The following is a 15,405-nucleotide window of genomic DNA, read 5'->3' as shown; positions in this document are numbered from 1 at the left end:
CATAGCATGGAATCCTAAACATCATCAGCAAAAGCACAATGAACCCTAGACCTAGAACCGTAAGGGCTCTGATACCAAAATGAAACAACCCTTCCCGTTTTTTTTTTTTTTTTAATACCTTAACCTACTAGTGGTCCCATACCCACTAACATCCTAACAACAATCAATACCCGCGGAATAACCAAATAAAACAAATTCCATTAAACCAAAAGAATTCCAACAACAATAATCCAATAATTCAACAATGACATAGCAAGGTTCCAACATCCTACAATGCTCTATCAACTCAATACTAGCAACCTAACAATAGCTAGACCACAATCAATCAAGCCTCTAGAACATCCTCCTCCTCATCGCCTTTGATTCCACGATCACACTTTTCCTTTACCTGCACACCACAAACAACAATTGAGATGCGTAAGTATTATCATAAATACTTAGTGAGGCCGTCCTCCCATCTACTAGGTTATACACACAAGCATATGAGACCCTCAAGTTATGCAAGCAAACAAAACACAAGCAATACATCAAACCAGGAAAACAAGTCTCGGTTGAGACTAGTGTCGACCGATGCCACAAGAAAGTGTCGACCGATCCTGAACCAACAGGTGTCGACCGATGCCACTAGAGTGTCGACCGATGCCCCACCAAACGGTGTCGACCGATGCTCCTTGAGTGTCGATCGATGCCCCTTCGACAGACACGATCTGCGCGAACCCGAACGACGAACTCCCCTTCCAAATCATCACGAATCCGTCCCAAACTCACCCAATTACCTCAGAAATCACTGGGAATCACAAAAGCAACAAACCCAAGCAACAAAACAACACAAACAGCAAAGAAAACACACAAACAAGAGAGATCTCATGCTTAGATCAACCATGGTCAAGCACTCACCTCAAGAACAGGAAGATTGGATTGAGAAACGTGGAAAACAACACCTCCAGAAGCTCCCCCTTCGTTTCCAGCAACAGCTAACCCTCCTACAGCCTCAGATCTCTCCAAAAACTCCAAGAACAAGCCCAGAAAGTCACAGAAACGTTTTCTCTCTTTTCTCTCTTTCTTTTTCTCTCAAAAGCGGCGAGTACAGACAAAATAACACGACCTAGGGTCGTTTTTCCCCTTTTACACACGATTTAGGGATTTTAATTGAACCAAACCGAACCAATCGGCAATTAAAACGAACCCGACCAAACCGGAACACATGGTGTCGTTCGATGCTCCCAAGGGTGTCGATCGACACCCACACCAAAATTACAAAAAATTGGTTCGCGGATGTTACATTATCATAAAATTTTGACTGAGTAACAGGTCAAAATTTGAATATTTAAATTCATTTCATAGATTTCTTTTGTTGAATTGTTTATTTTTATATTCTATAATAATTTTTTAGATAATTTAATTTGGAATCTTTAAAAATAATTTAATTTGATATTTTTAAGAATATCATAAATATATGATAGATCAAAAAGTTAAAAAATTATAAACACTCTAATTTGATTTGTTATAGCACGATCAATAATATGAAAAATGTTAAACTTTCAAAAATATGATTTCTCGGATTAAATTTAAGTTTGGAATAATATTATATGGTAGGTTTTCTCGGTCACGATGATTTTGACAAACATATGTTACATATTTGGTCCTAAAATTAATATGCGCTATACTATAGATTAAGTCATAAAATTAACTATCAAAATACAATATATATTTTTAATCACTAAAAAAATCAAATAAAATTAATAAACAAAAGTTAATTTTTTATCACATAACTTAATCCGCGTTATACCGCAGGTCAAAATCTAGATATACTAGAATACATCTTATAGAACATATGTTATTTCTATAAGTCATATTTAGTATATGATTTCATGCCATAATATTCAATCCAAAAAACCCTTTTAAAATAAATAAAATAATCACATATAAAATGTTTTAAATAAAAATTACCAAATATACAAAAGGAAGAAATTTCAACCCATGCTCTAGCACGGGTCATATTCTAGTACAAAATCTACATAACTAGTTTTCTTATATAAAGACTGTTTGGATACAAACCAACATCCCACATTGGAAGAATCTAATATATAATTCAAGTCCAACACCAATGAGCATGAGACTTTTTGGAAGGAGCCCAATAAGAATTCCGTGAGTGATGGACCACTTTGGTCCAAAGCGAACAATATCATACTAATAGGAAAGTTGGCTTGGGATTGGAAATCCCAACAGTTGGTATTAGAGCCTAGGTTGAAATAGTGGATGGCATGACCTAATAGTTGGTGGAGAGAAGCCTCTCAATGTAACACGATAAGAAGGGTACCTCAAGAATACCTCGCGAATTGTAACGCCCGTGAACCAAAATTCTGGTTTGGAATGTGCATTGGTCGATGCAAGATCAGTTTTGCGGGATGAGTTAAGTGAAATGATTGTTTGGATGCGTTTGGGGTTTGGGAAAAACTAGGGGTCGAGTATAAAATGATATCTTGGCGTCCTTAGCAGAGTTTGGTCGTTTTCTATGTTGTAAGAGAGAAAAGAAAGAGAGAAGTTGTTCTTAAGAGTTTTTGGTGCCTGTTCTTGAGAGATCTTGTCTGTGGAGTGGAGATCTGAGGCTGGGATCGTGGTAGGAGCTTGCTAGGACGCTTTTTCGTGGGATTATAATCAGTTTTTGTCATTCTCAAAGGTGTGTGTGTGACCATGGCTGATCTAAGCGAATTGATATGTATTTTTTTGTGATTTTTGGTTGTTTGATTGCTTATATGGTTGTATGTGAGTGTTTGCTATGAGTTTTGTTACCTTTGGAGGATGTATTCGGCATCATGGAGCCAAGAGGAGTCGGTGGAGATCGTGTTTGGCGATGCTTCACGCGATAGCATTGATCGATGCAAGGCGTGTATCGGTCGATGCAGTTAAGGATTCGATGGAGACGATGGATGTTGCATATGTCGATGTAAGGAGTGCATCAGTCGACGCAGGAGGCGTTGCATCGGTCGATGCAACGACATTACATCGGTCGACGCAAGGGGTGCGTCGGTCAATGCAAGGTTGCGGAGTTACGCGTGTTTTCAGAGTTGTTTGGTTTGCTTGTTTCTTTGTGTATTTGTTTGTGCTTGTCTTTTCGCTTGTGTGTATAGCCCAGTAGATGAGAGGATCCTCCTCACAAAATATTTATGGTAATACTCACGCATCTCATATGTGTTGTAGTGCAGGTAAAGGCAAAATGTAGACATGGTTGATATTGGTTATTTATTATATTGTATTTGATAGATTGTTGTTGGTTGAATGTTGGTATTTTCCTCTGTATGTTTTGAATGTTGTTAGGTTGTTAATATTAGACCATCTCGAATGGTTTTCCCTATTTATTTCTCTATAATAGAGAAACTCTATAATAAAAGTGAATTTTACTCCAACTCACTTCTATTCTCACCTCTGAAATAGATATTGCTATTTTTTTCCTCTATATATAGAAAAACTCTATTTTTTCCTTTATAATTAGAAATATAGCAATCTCTATTTTAAAGGTGATAATAGATGTGGATTCGAGCAAATTTGCCTCTAAAATGAGATTCCTATATTTTTACTATATATAGAGACAAATATAGAGATGTGTTGGAGATGGTCTTATATTAAAAACAAAAGAAAAAATCGGTTGGGTCGTTTCACAAATAAGAAGTACCGAGTCATGGTGACAAGAATTCGTTAAGAGGGAGACCTAAAGTTCGTGGTTTTTGGATTGAGGGGAAGTATTGTTGAGATACAAACAAACGTTACACATCGGAATATTAGAAAAGAACTTTCTAATATATAAATATAAATCAAGTCCAATCCTGTTTACTATGAAGCTTTTTTGAAAAGGAGTCCAAGAACAAATTTGTGTGGATTTTGCCATCCTGGCTCAAAGCATACGGTGACTTAACTTAGATAATATCATTATGATTTTGAGGTTCATCATAATTCATGAATGTTGCACGGTTGAAAATGTAAAAATGAACAGAACAATTCAAAAAAGAGATGGATACGATAAAAAAAAAAGTATTTTTTGGCAAATATTGTACCCCTAAAATTTATTTAGTAAACGAATGATGATATAGCTATCAAATTTCCTATTTAGAAAGTGTTTGTCTGTGCTTCTGCCTACCGATTTTTATGGATCTTAATTTCTTCATCTAGGGTTTTGGTAGTATTAGTAATAAAACTTGACTTTAGATGAATATACTACGAAATCTAGCTAAAAATTTTTGATCTTATAGTTTCATATCATAAAACGTTTGATAGAATGTCGGAAAGAATATAGATAAAAAAACAATTTGTGAATTAGCTAGTCAAATCTGTGAATTCAATGATTGTTTTAGCTTATGTATGTATAGCTAACATTATTAAAAAAATTAAAATATATTTTGTTGTGTAGGAATCTACACTAGTATTTTGGGCAATTGTCATGGATACCATCATTTTAAGTTTCTGGGTCAAAAATACCATAACCCCAAACAATTTCCATTTCTAACATTTCTCATTAAACCATTTGACAAAAATACCCCTCTTATTTATCAAACCCTCATTGTTTTTAAATCGCTTCTCGTTGCCTCCCTTCACTCGAAAAAAGCAGATACGGTGGTTGATGGATTCTCGCCACCTCGCCAGATTCTCATCGCATCACCGGTCTATCTCACTGGATACTCGTTGCATCATCGGTCTATCTCGCCGGATTCTCGTCGCATCACCGGTCTATCTCGTCGGATTGTCGTCGCATCATTGGTCTATCTTGCTTCGTCTTTGAGGTCTCCTGACTTTGATTCACATCGCCTAGCCACCACCATCCTTACGCCTCGTTTCGGACTTGCTTTGCCTCATCGTCGTTGCTGCCGTTATATATCGTCGCTGCAATTTGTATTTGAGGTTCTTCTTCTTCGTTGATCAATCTTATCCACACAACACTTTAGCATTGGTCATTGCAGTTTATAGGTAAGATTCATTTCATTCTCTTTCTATTGTAGAAATTGAAAAAACTATAAGATTTATGTGTGTGTGTGTGTGATTTTGACTTTACTAAATCCAAAAAAAACTAAACCTATTGAGTGCAAAATTTAGTAGATTCTTATGGTTTCTACTAAAATTTATTTGTTGTGGATTGTCTTCATCATGTAATGATTTTTTCTTCCTAAACATGTAAATTGTTGTGGATTTTCTTATTCGTGTAACAATGGTGATGCTAGTTTTGTTAGATACAATGCTAGTTTTGTTAGCTAGATGGTTGATGGTAGTTTTTATTCAGTTGCATTATACTTTATTCCATTGGTGTTGTCTTTTCTAACTATAGCTTTGCTTAGTGTACTTGACTTGGTCGTTTTAATGTTGCATAAAAAAGTTAATTATAAATGTCATTGTGATGAGTCTTGCAACTGGATGTTCATGTTGCTTATTGAGATGGTTTTGTGTCATTCTAGTTGGATTAAGCAGTGAAGTTACATGCTTGATTTGATCATTCAAGAAGAACTACTTACAACTTGGATTAGCTTATACATGTCACAGTTATACAATTTGAATTTGCTTATGTTTCAGTTTACTTTATCTTTATACATTAAGCTTGGTTTGCTGACATGGTTTAGTGTATTCGTGTTCCTGACTGACTACTATAGATTTCTTGTTTGTTAAAAATTTGGGAAGCACTGTTGAAAATTCAGGAAAATATATATATATTTTAGGAAGACTTTCATAATACGATATGTTTCATAATGAAAATTTGGCTCTTTGTGCCCACTGGTTTTGCTTTCTGCTTACTCATGAAGCTATTCATATCATGTAGTTTCTCACATAAACGTTGATTGGATTAAGATTTTTGAAAATTGGGAAGCACTAATGAACATTCAGGAAATGATCTTTGTATTTTATGATGATTTTCTTCACACTATCTGTGTTTTTTCTTAATTTAGAAACTTACATTGATTGAAAGGTGGTTTCTTGTGACTACTTTTTTTGCTTTCTGCTAACTCATGAATTCATTCATATCATGCGAATTCTCACATACACGTTCATTGATTAAGATAGTTGAAAATTGAGAAACAATGTTGAAAATTCAGGAAATGATCTATATATTTTAGGATGATTTTCCTGACACGATCTGCTCTTTTTTTTGTTGTTGCAGGACATGGAAGATTCTTTCCCTACAAATATCAAACTCTAAGCTTCATTTCAACATAGGAGATGAGCCATGATCTGAATTGAAGATAAACTAGTTTACAAACTACGATTGCATCAAAGAAGTCAAAGCATACTTGACTTTTTGTTTGTTTTCATCTATCTAGGATTGTATAATGTTTGAGATGACGTTAATGTATAACAGTTTTGATAACTTTCTTCCAATATTTAGTTCTTTTCATTTAGGAAAGACTAATTGAAATTTAGGAAGGAGCCCCTGGCATTTAGGAAGACCTTTTGGATTTTTCTTCACCGTTAAACAATACAATTATACCTCAAGTTAAAATTCTAGTATATAGGTAAAACACGAGGATGTGAACAAATTTCAATCACTATCCCTCACTAATGAGTGATATGTTATACAGTGAGGCAAGAAGATAAACAAAGATTTAAAATTACATTTCTTTAAATTTAGGGAGGATTTTCTAATGTTTAGGAAGACATTCTTGAATTTAGGAAGGTCTTCGACAATGACCTGCATTCAAACTTCCACACAATTGTCCATTTTCTTATCTTCATCATCAACTCTGCTTTGTCCTTGAAATATTAGTGATCATGTATATCATCAATCACTTGAGTGTAATGACACATCCACTTAGTCGATAAAAATCCTAGAAACATAAACACATATAAGTAAAACAACAATTTATGAATGCCTTCCTAACTCGTAAAGACTATATATCTTACTATAATAGTCATACCGTCTCCTCTTCATTCAATATCTACTAGAGAAACACAAAAGAATATATATATATATATATATATATATATATATATGAGAACTAAAATCATATTAAGCACAAAGAAATTTTCAACTCTATATTCCATAATCTTTACTCACAGCAACAACTATTGCAAAAAGCATTTGTGTATTGTTGATACTCCCATTGAGTAAATGTCATTCTTAACACATATAGATACAAACACCAAATCTCTTTCAAACATGTAAGTGGTTTGGTAGCTAGTGAGAAGAGATATTGGAGTGACTACAATATTGTCTATATTGATACAATAAGAACAAAAGGAAAGGATTACATGCATTTAACTAAATGTGGTTTACATGACTCACATCTTCTGTGCCAATATGTACAATCTTTGTAAACATAACTCAACTTTAAAACTATAATACACGAATATCACTTTACAATTAAACTAGTTTTGCAACACTAGTAGTCTTATTAATTACCATGAAACGCCAAAAAAACACTTCCAGATTAATGTGTGTCATTAGCTAAAGGATTCAAAAACTACACAAGAATTTTATAAACAACAAATTTTGTAAAATTTTAGAATGAAGGCACAAAATACTATTCAATAAAGCAATCAAATGGTAAAATCAAGCAATCAGAGCATAGAGAATACCTTATCATTAATTTATCTCTGATGATAACGCAAACACTGCAACCACCAAATTAATCACCACCGTTCTTGTCTTGTACGAGAGCGTCATCGGATCTAGACACAGTGATGGCCTTGGAACAGTCATTTTTGTCGATTTCGACTTTGAATTCGATAGATTCATCAACAACGATATCTAAACTCTCATATCTGATGGTGAATTGGAGAATGAATAAATCATTGTTGTCGGTGTCGATGAAACCAAAGAGATGTCAAACAAATTGACAAAGTTGGAGGAATACATAGATGAATGATGTCGGAGGAAGACGGAGACGAACGATGTCAAAGAATGGAGCCGTCAGAACTCGCCGGAGATGATGAATCACGGCGACAATACTTAGAGAGGGTTTGAGAACGAAATCGAAAAGCTTTACTCACGTTGGTTTATAACATAGGGATATAATGGTCTTTTAATTTAACAAATAATGGTATTAGTGGAAAAATAAGTAATGGATGGTAAATTAGGAACTAAAACTAGGTTTGATGGTATTCTCGGGCATTTCTCTAGTATTTTTGCAGCAGTTTTTGCTCAAAAATCATTGGAAACAGTTAGCATTAATGCATTATCTTTAATATTAGTTATCAAAATTTTCAAAATTAATTATAGGTAAGATTTAAAAAATAAGGAAATCTTTCTATCTTATTCAAACATAAATATGCTTCTCTTTCATTTTTATTTAAATTTATATTTAATTAATCTTGAATTATTCTATAATATATTTAGTTAATAAAAATTGTGATTTTTTCCTGCATGTGATGTAATACAAATTTTTAAAAACGGACATATTTTACTCAATAGATGAATTAAAAATATGGGTACAATATCCTACATCGCTTAAAAAATTGGGCAATGGTTCAGAGTCATACTATAAAAGAGACCAAAATGATTCAGAATACAAATGAGTAGAAAACTTGATTTATCAGACATTCAAAATAAAAAAAAATATATATATTTGGTTTATTCTGGTTCTTAAAATGTTAAAAATATTAATAATATTTAAACGTTTATGAAGTTTCAAATATTATAAATATTTAAACTTTATAAGAAGTTTAACTATTAGAAATATTTCGACTTTTTAAAAAGTTAGAAGACCTTTAAAATATTAATAATATATTTAAACTTTTATGAAACTTCAAATATGAGAAATACACAGCTATTTTAAGAATTCTAAGTATTATAATATTTAAACTTTATAAGAAGCGTCAATCTTATAAAATGTAAATGGTTATAATCTTAATAAATAACATACGAACTCAATCTAATATTTATAATACAAAAGAATAAATATTAAAAATTAGATGCTATAGTGCGAGTTAAATATCACGGGACAGGGTTATATAGTTGGACGGGTTTTATCGATATTTATCAAAATTTAAAATATCATTAATTCGGTGTTACACTGGTAAAACATCATTTCATTATTTTGTTAACACTATTGGTATCAGAGAATAAACATATCTAATTATATTGATTAAATAAATATTATATAAAAAATAAATTATATTATGGTATTATATGGTTTAAACCATAAAATTAACAATTATTATATAATTATAACATATTTAACCAACAATACAACTTATAATTGAAATGTTTTAGTTATAAATAATTTGTCCCGCGGGTTCTAATCTAGTATATGCGTTAATATGATTTGTTTATGGAGTATATGTTTTTATCTTTTTAATGCTTATGTGGTATCTATTTGATTTCCCTAAAAACAAATTTAAAATACATAATTCTTTTGTTTTTGTGTGATATTTATGAAGATTGTCTTTTAATTGAATGCTAAATTATACTCCTACAAGACCTTGAAAATTAACTAATTTATTTTACGTTTCCGATGTCCCATACTATGGACTCCAATTCAACAGGCTAATTTTTCGGCTGCTAAAATATAAGAAATTAAGAAGTACGTATTTGTGAGAGCATAAGAAGAAAAAGAAAGATATTCCATTAGTTATGTTGGAGTAAACAAAAACACTAGAGAAGAAGAAAAAACCTACAATTCAATCAAAATGTAAGAAGTACCCGGACTACATTTAAACCGTAAATAGCTTTTTTGAGCTTGAAAACTTTACCCGGGCCAATAGTCTCTTCTAAGCCAGGTGGAGGTCGCATGTACACTTCATCCTCGAGTTCATCTTTTAAGAATACATTTTTACGTCCATTTGTCAAAGTTCCCAATCCAAGTTAGTAGCCAACAAGAGGACAACTTGGACCGTATGGTGTTTCGCAACTGGAGCAAACATATCAAGATAGTACTCCCCATACGTTTGTGTAAATCCACGTGCAACAAGTCTTACCTTATAGCGTTCAATCTCCCCATCGCTCTTGTATTTAATAGTAAAAATCCAGCGAGAGGTGACTGCCTTCTTGCCTTTCGGTAAATTTGCCTCGTCCCACATGTGGTTTTGCTCCATGGCCGTCGTTTCAGCGGTGACTGCATCACGCCACACCTTATGTTCCTTGGCTTCATCATAGGTTTGTGGCACCCAATGTTTGTCTACTTGGCCGAGGAAGGCCTGGTGTTCCAACGGAAAATGAGCAAGAGTACATACGGCTTGAATTGGATGAGCAACAGCGACATTGTTGTAGTACACGCGAGGAACATGTTTTAGCCGTTGACTTTGCCAAAGTGAGATTACTTCCTCTTGATCTTGTTCCTCATCATCATCATTATGTAGTACATTTACTTCCCCGGGCTGTGTATCATCATCAATTTGTTGATGATTGTGCTCATCGTCCTCATCTTGATTGGGTTAATTGACTTGAATAGGGTTATCTGCTTCAGTTGAGCTACTAGGAGCACCATCGACTGGTGGAACAAAGTCTCCTGGTAAGTTTGGCCCGGCTGGATTTTGATTGGCCCGATCGTTTTCAACGTCTAGCCGTTCAAGTATGATACATAGGTTTCTTGTTCTATCAGAGGTAGAAGTAGATAGGTCACGAAGATCTTCCCAATTTTTCGTGTCATAGTAGCCTTGAGATTCAACAAAATTCACATCACGAGAGACGAGAACTCGTTTAGTTTCAGGATCGTAGCATTTGTACCCCTTTTGTGTGGTAGAGTAGCCAATAAACATCCCTTTGGTACTTTTGGCATCCAACTTGTCCCGTAATTCTCTTGGTCTTAAGACAAAGCAAACACAACCAAATACTCTTAGGTGATCAAATGTAGGTGGTTCTTTGTTTAGTACCTCGAATGGAGAGACATCGTGCAAAAACCTTGTGGGGGTACAATTGATTAGATAACACGCCGCAAGAACAGCATCATCCCAAAAACATTTTGGGACGTTCGTGTGAAACATCATGGACCTAGCCACTTCCATTAGGTGTCTATTCTTTCTTTCAGACACACCATTTTGTTGTGGGGTGTAGGGACAGCTTGTTTGATGAATTATGCCATATTTGGTGAGGTGTTGTTTGAAGGCATGACTTGTATACTCCCCACCATTATCTGATCTCAAAATCTTAATCTTTGCATTATAATGGTTAGTCACATAATTTTGGAAACTAATAAAAGCTTCAAGAACTCTATCTTTAGAAGGAAGCAAGGTTAGCCAAGTATACTTAGATTTTTCATCAATAAAAGTAACAAAATATTTTTGATTTTCTCTAGATAAGCATGGAGATGTCTAAACATCAGAATGAACTAGACCAAAACAATTCTCATAAATAGTCAATGATTTAGGAAAAACAGATTTGCAATGTTTACCAAGGATACAAGCCTCACACTCATCATTTTTAAAAGAAATACTTGGAAACATTAGTTCTAAAGCTCGAGAATGAGGATGTCCTAGTCTAGCATGCCAAATAACATTGTTTGCTTTAACATTAATTGAACTAAAACATGATAGATTAGAAGAGGGCAGATTCAAGTCTTTAAGCAAGTAGAGATCATCTTGAGTACCACCTTGGCCAAGTACTTTACTGGTCTCAATATCCTGAAAATATACATCATTAGGACCAAATATAGCATAACAATTTAAATCAGTGGTAGCTCTTTTAACCAATAATAAATTTGAGGTAAAGCTAGGCATATAAAAAGCTTTAGAAGTTTTATCAAATAATTTCAAGTTGCCTATTCCTTCAACTAGAACTTTTTCACCATTAGCTATAACCACATTCCCTATGGCAAGTTTAATATCACTAATTAACTTAGAGTCACTAATCATATGATGTGATGCATCAGAATCAACAATAAGAGGTTTTGTTGGTTTTAAAGCAAGATAAGAGTTATCGGAGGCTTCCTTGAGAGCTTTGATGAGTGCATCAAGGTCTGATCTCCTCACTAGCTCAGAAGAGGCTGCTAGAGCAGTTCCATTTCCTCCAGAGACTTGATGGTTCGGCTTGGATGTTGTCGCTTCGCCCACCATGGTCGCTTGATGAGCCCTTGGTCCTCCACGGTTATTCATGGGTCGGTTAACTCGGAGATGAGGGTGAAGTATCCAGCACCGGCTCTTGAAATGGCCAACCTTCTTACAATGATCACAAACAAGTGGATTTTTGTCGTCCTACTTGTAGTAGCCTTTGTTTGCGGAAGCTATCTCCACCTTGTTGATGGTTACTAACTCCCCTTTGCCTCCAAATAGTCCAATAGATCCATGTTCCTTCTGAATTTGGTTGCACACGTCGTCGAGGCTTGGGAGCTTGTCTGACCTCAAAATGTGCTTGATGAGATCATTGTAAGACGGGTTCAAAGTGAGAAGGAGGCCGAATACTTTGTCTTGTTCACGCCTCTCGTTTAAGATTGCCGGATCTATGGTCGCCGGTCGGAGCATCTCGAGTTCAGCCCACAGAGATCTAAACTTTCCAAAACGTTTGGTGCTCCATGTCTTCTTGGTTGAGGTTATTGATGGCTCGTTTAATCTCAAAGATCTGGTTGACATTGGTAACATTTCCAAAAACATTTTGGAGAGTGTCCCATAGATCCTTTGCGGTTTCACAATATGAGTATGCTTCAAGGATTGGAGAATCAAGAGAGTTTTGAATGATGGCAAGAACACTTTGGTCTTCTTGAAACATCTTGTCTTCACTGCTAGTGACACCTTCTTTGCCTTCTTGGGTTGGTGTCTCCTTCGGAGCTTCACTCGAAGTAATGTGGGACTAAAGCCCTCGGCACTGTGTGTGCCGTCTTTGTGGTTCTTGCCCACAGCAGATAGTTCTCTCCTTTGAGAGTAACTGGTACAATCAAGGTCTTAGTGCCTTCCATGTCGAAGTGACCTTTGGTTAAAGCTATTGTCCAACGGGTAAAGAGAAGAGACCTTCAAAGTCAAAACAGAAGGAGATTGAAGTGGAGGAGGTTGGTGGGTGTGAGATTCAGACTAAGGAGCGTTCTAGCACTGATACCATGTAAGTTTAAAAAAGATATAAGAATAGCTTAGGGAACAAGTAATAATTAGTGAGTATGAGAGTGAAATCAAGTGTATGGAAGTGTAAGAAGTGTAGAAGAGTAAATCGGAGAGATAAGAGAGTGTAGAAGAAGAATTGTAGCTTCTTACTTGATTTAGTTCCTAGTTACAAACTATTTATAGACATATTACAACAGAATATTCTCTACAAGATACTATGCACAATTTACATTGTTGAGAGCGGCATCTCCTCTTTAACACAACATGTGACTCTTGTTTGACTTTCTTTGGCTCCCACTTGCTTAACCTCGACAACAGTTCTCTAGAGAAGGATCTAGATATTATGTGATTGTCGGTGATCTTCTTATTCATGAGCTGGGCTGGCTGAGCCTCTTAGTTGTACGGACGGCCCATCTTGATTGTTGTACGGACGTACGGACAGTGTGTGTGGGTTCTCATACTCTCACTAGGCCCATGAGCCCATCTATATCCGATGGCCGGTTTGCTACGTCTGGGAGGTTTTAAAGACTTGTTACCATCCCCACAAATCATCACATAATCTTTTCCTATATTTTGTCCTCACTCGCACAGTTCCGACAGTCACTTCCCAGAAAGTCACCCATCCTGAGACTACTCCAGCTCAACCACGCTTAACTCTGGAGTTCTCTCAGCACCCTTGACCGAAAAGATAAGTGCATTTTAGTGACATAGGTGGCCAAATCAATTCTTTTAAACCTCTCCGCAAGTCCATGAAATCGGGGTGTCACACTGCTCCTCGCGTCTGCGTTGATCGACCCCCACCTGGTATTGATCGATGCAGTTGCCCTAGCGTCGATTCCAGATGCCGTCATCGACCGAGATTCGTCCTCTAAAACTACCATTCGACCATGAACATCAAAATAACCAAAATAAGCCATAGAAACCACACAAAAAAAACACAACAAACGAGGAATCAATCCACCAAATCATAGAGAAAAACAGAAAACTCCGAGATCTCATGCTCAAATAAGTCATAGTCATGCACTCACCTTGAGAATGACGAATCAGATTCTAAAATAAATCACATCACAGCAAGCCTGAACACGTTCTCCAAACTCGAATCTCCACTCCCAAAGAAGAATCTCACTAGAAACGGCACCAAAATCTTATAAAAACTCAATTGAAAATCTTTCTCTCCTTTTCTATCTTAAGAATTAAAAGAACGGCCAAATCCCCCCCCCCCCCCCCCCAAAAAAAATGTCGAGTTTCCTCCTTTTATACTTGGCTTTAGGGTTTCCCAACCCAAAACACAACAAAAACGATCGTTTCACTTACTTGTTCCGCAAAACGAACATTGCATCTACCGATGCACAGCTTACATCAATCAACCTAAATCAAAATTCCAACTCACATGCATTACAGTTGCTCGGTTGAAAATGTATAACAGAAGAAAACATTTTTTTTTTAAATGGGTACGACGAAAAAAACATAGAACAAGCAACCGAGGCTTCCGCTTCATTGCTCTGATTCCACAATCACACTTTGCATTTACCTGCACTACAACACATATGAGATGCGTGAATATTATCATAAAAATTACTTAGTAAACGAATCATGGTACAGCTATCAAGTGTCCTATTTAGAAAGTGTTTGTCTGTGCTTCTGCCTACCGATTTATGGATCTTAATTTCTTCATCGAGGGTTTTCATAGTACTGTTAATAAAAGTTTGACTTTAGATGAAATATTCTACGAAACCTAGCTAATATAATTCTCGATCTTATAGTTTTGTATCACAAAAAGTTTGATAAATTGTCGGAAACAATATATATAGATGAAGAATAATTTGTGAATTAGCTAGTCAAATCTGTAAATTTAATGCTTGTTTTAACTTATTTATTTGTATAGTTAACATTATAAATAAAGATTAAAAAATATTTTGGTGTGTAGGAATATATGAGTTAATATGATTTGTTTTTTTGTGTGGTAATAAGTTAATATGATTCATTTATGGAATATATGTTTTTATCTTTTTAATGCTTATGTGGTATCTATTTGATTTCCCTAAAAAAAAATTAGTAATTATTGCAAAAATAAAGAATTCTTTTGTTTTTGTGTGATATTGATGAAGATTGTCGTTTAATTAAATTTCCAATTCAACAGGCTAATTTTTCGTCTGCTAAAATATAAGAAACTAGATAAGGACCCGCCCAATGTACGGCTTTAAAATTTGTTGTACGTTATTTATAAATTTTATTTTTGTTATAATACACTGATTTATATCTATTTACAAATCTTTTATGTATGTTACTATTAAAAGTGTATTTTTTACACCTAATATACTCTATGTTACAAATCTATTATTTATCACCACCTACAAATGTCTATATGATCACATTAAGCCAACTATTTTACTTTCACTTTTGCTTAGTTTTTTAATTACTAAAATTGTTGGCTCAAACCACATTTTGAATAAAAAAATTATT

Source organism: Camelina sativa, chromosome 5, assembly GCF_030686135.1.
Source record: "Camelina sativa cultivar CO46 ecotype springtype chromosome 5, ASM3068613v1".
Lineage (NCBI taxonomy): Eukaryota > Viridiplantae > Streptophyta > Magnoliopsida > Brassicales > Brassicaceae > Camelina > Camelina sativa.
This window is presented reverse-complemented; position numbering follows the sequence as displayed.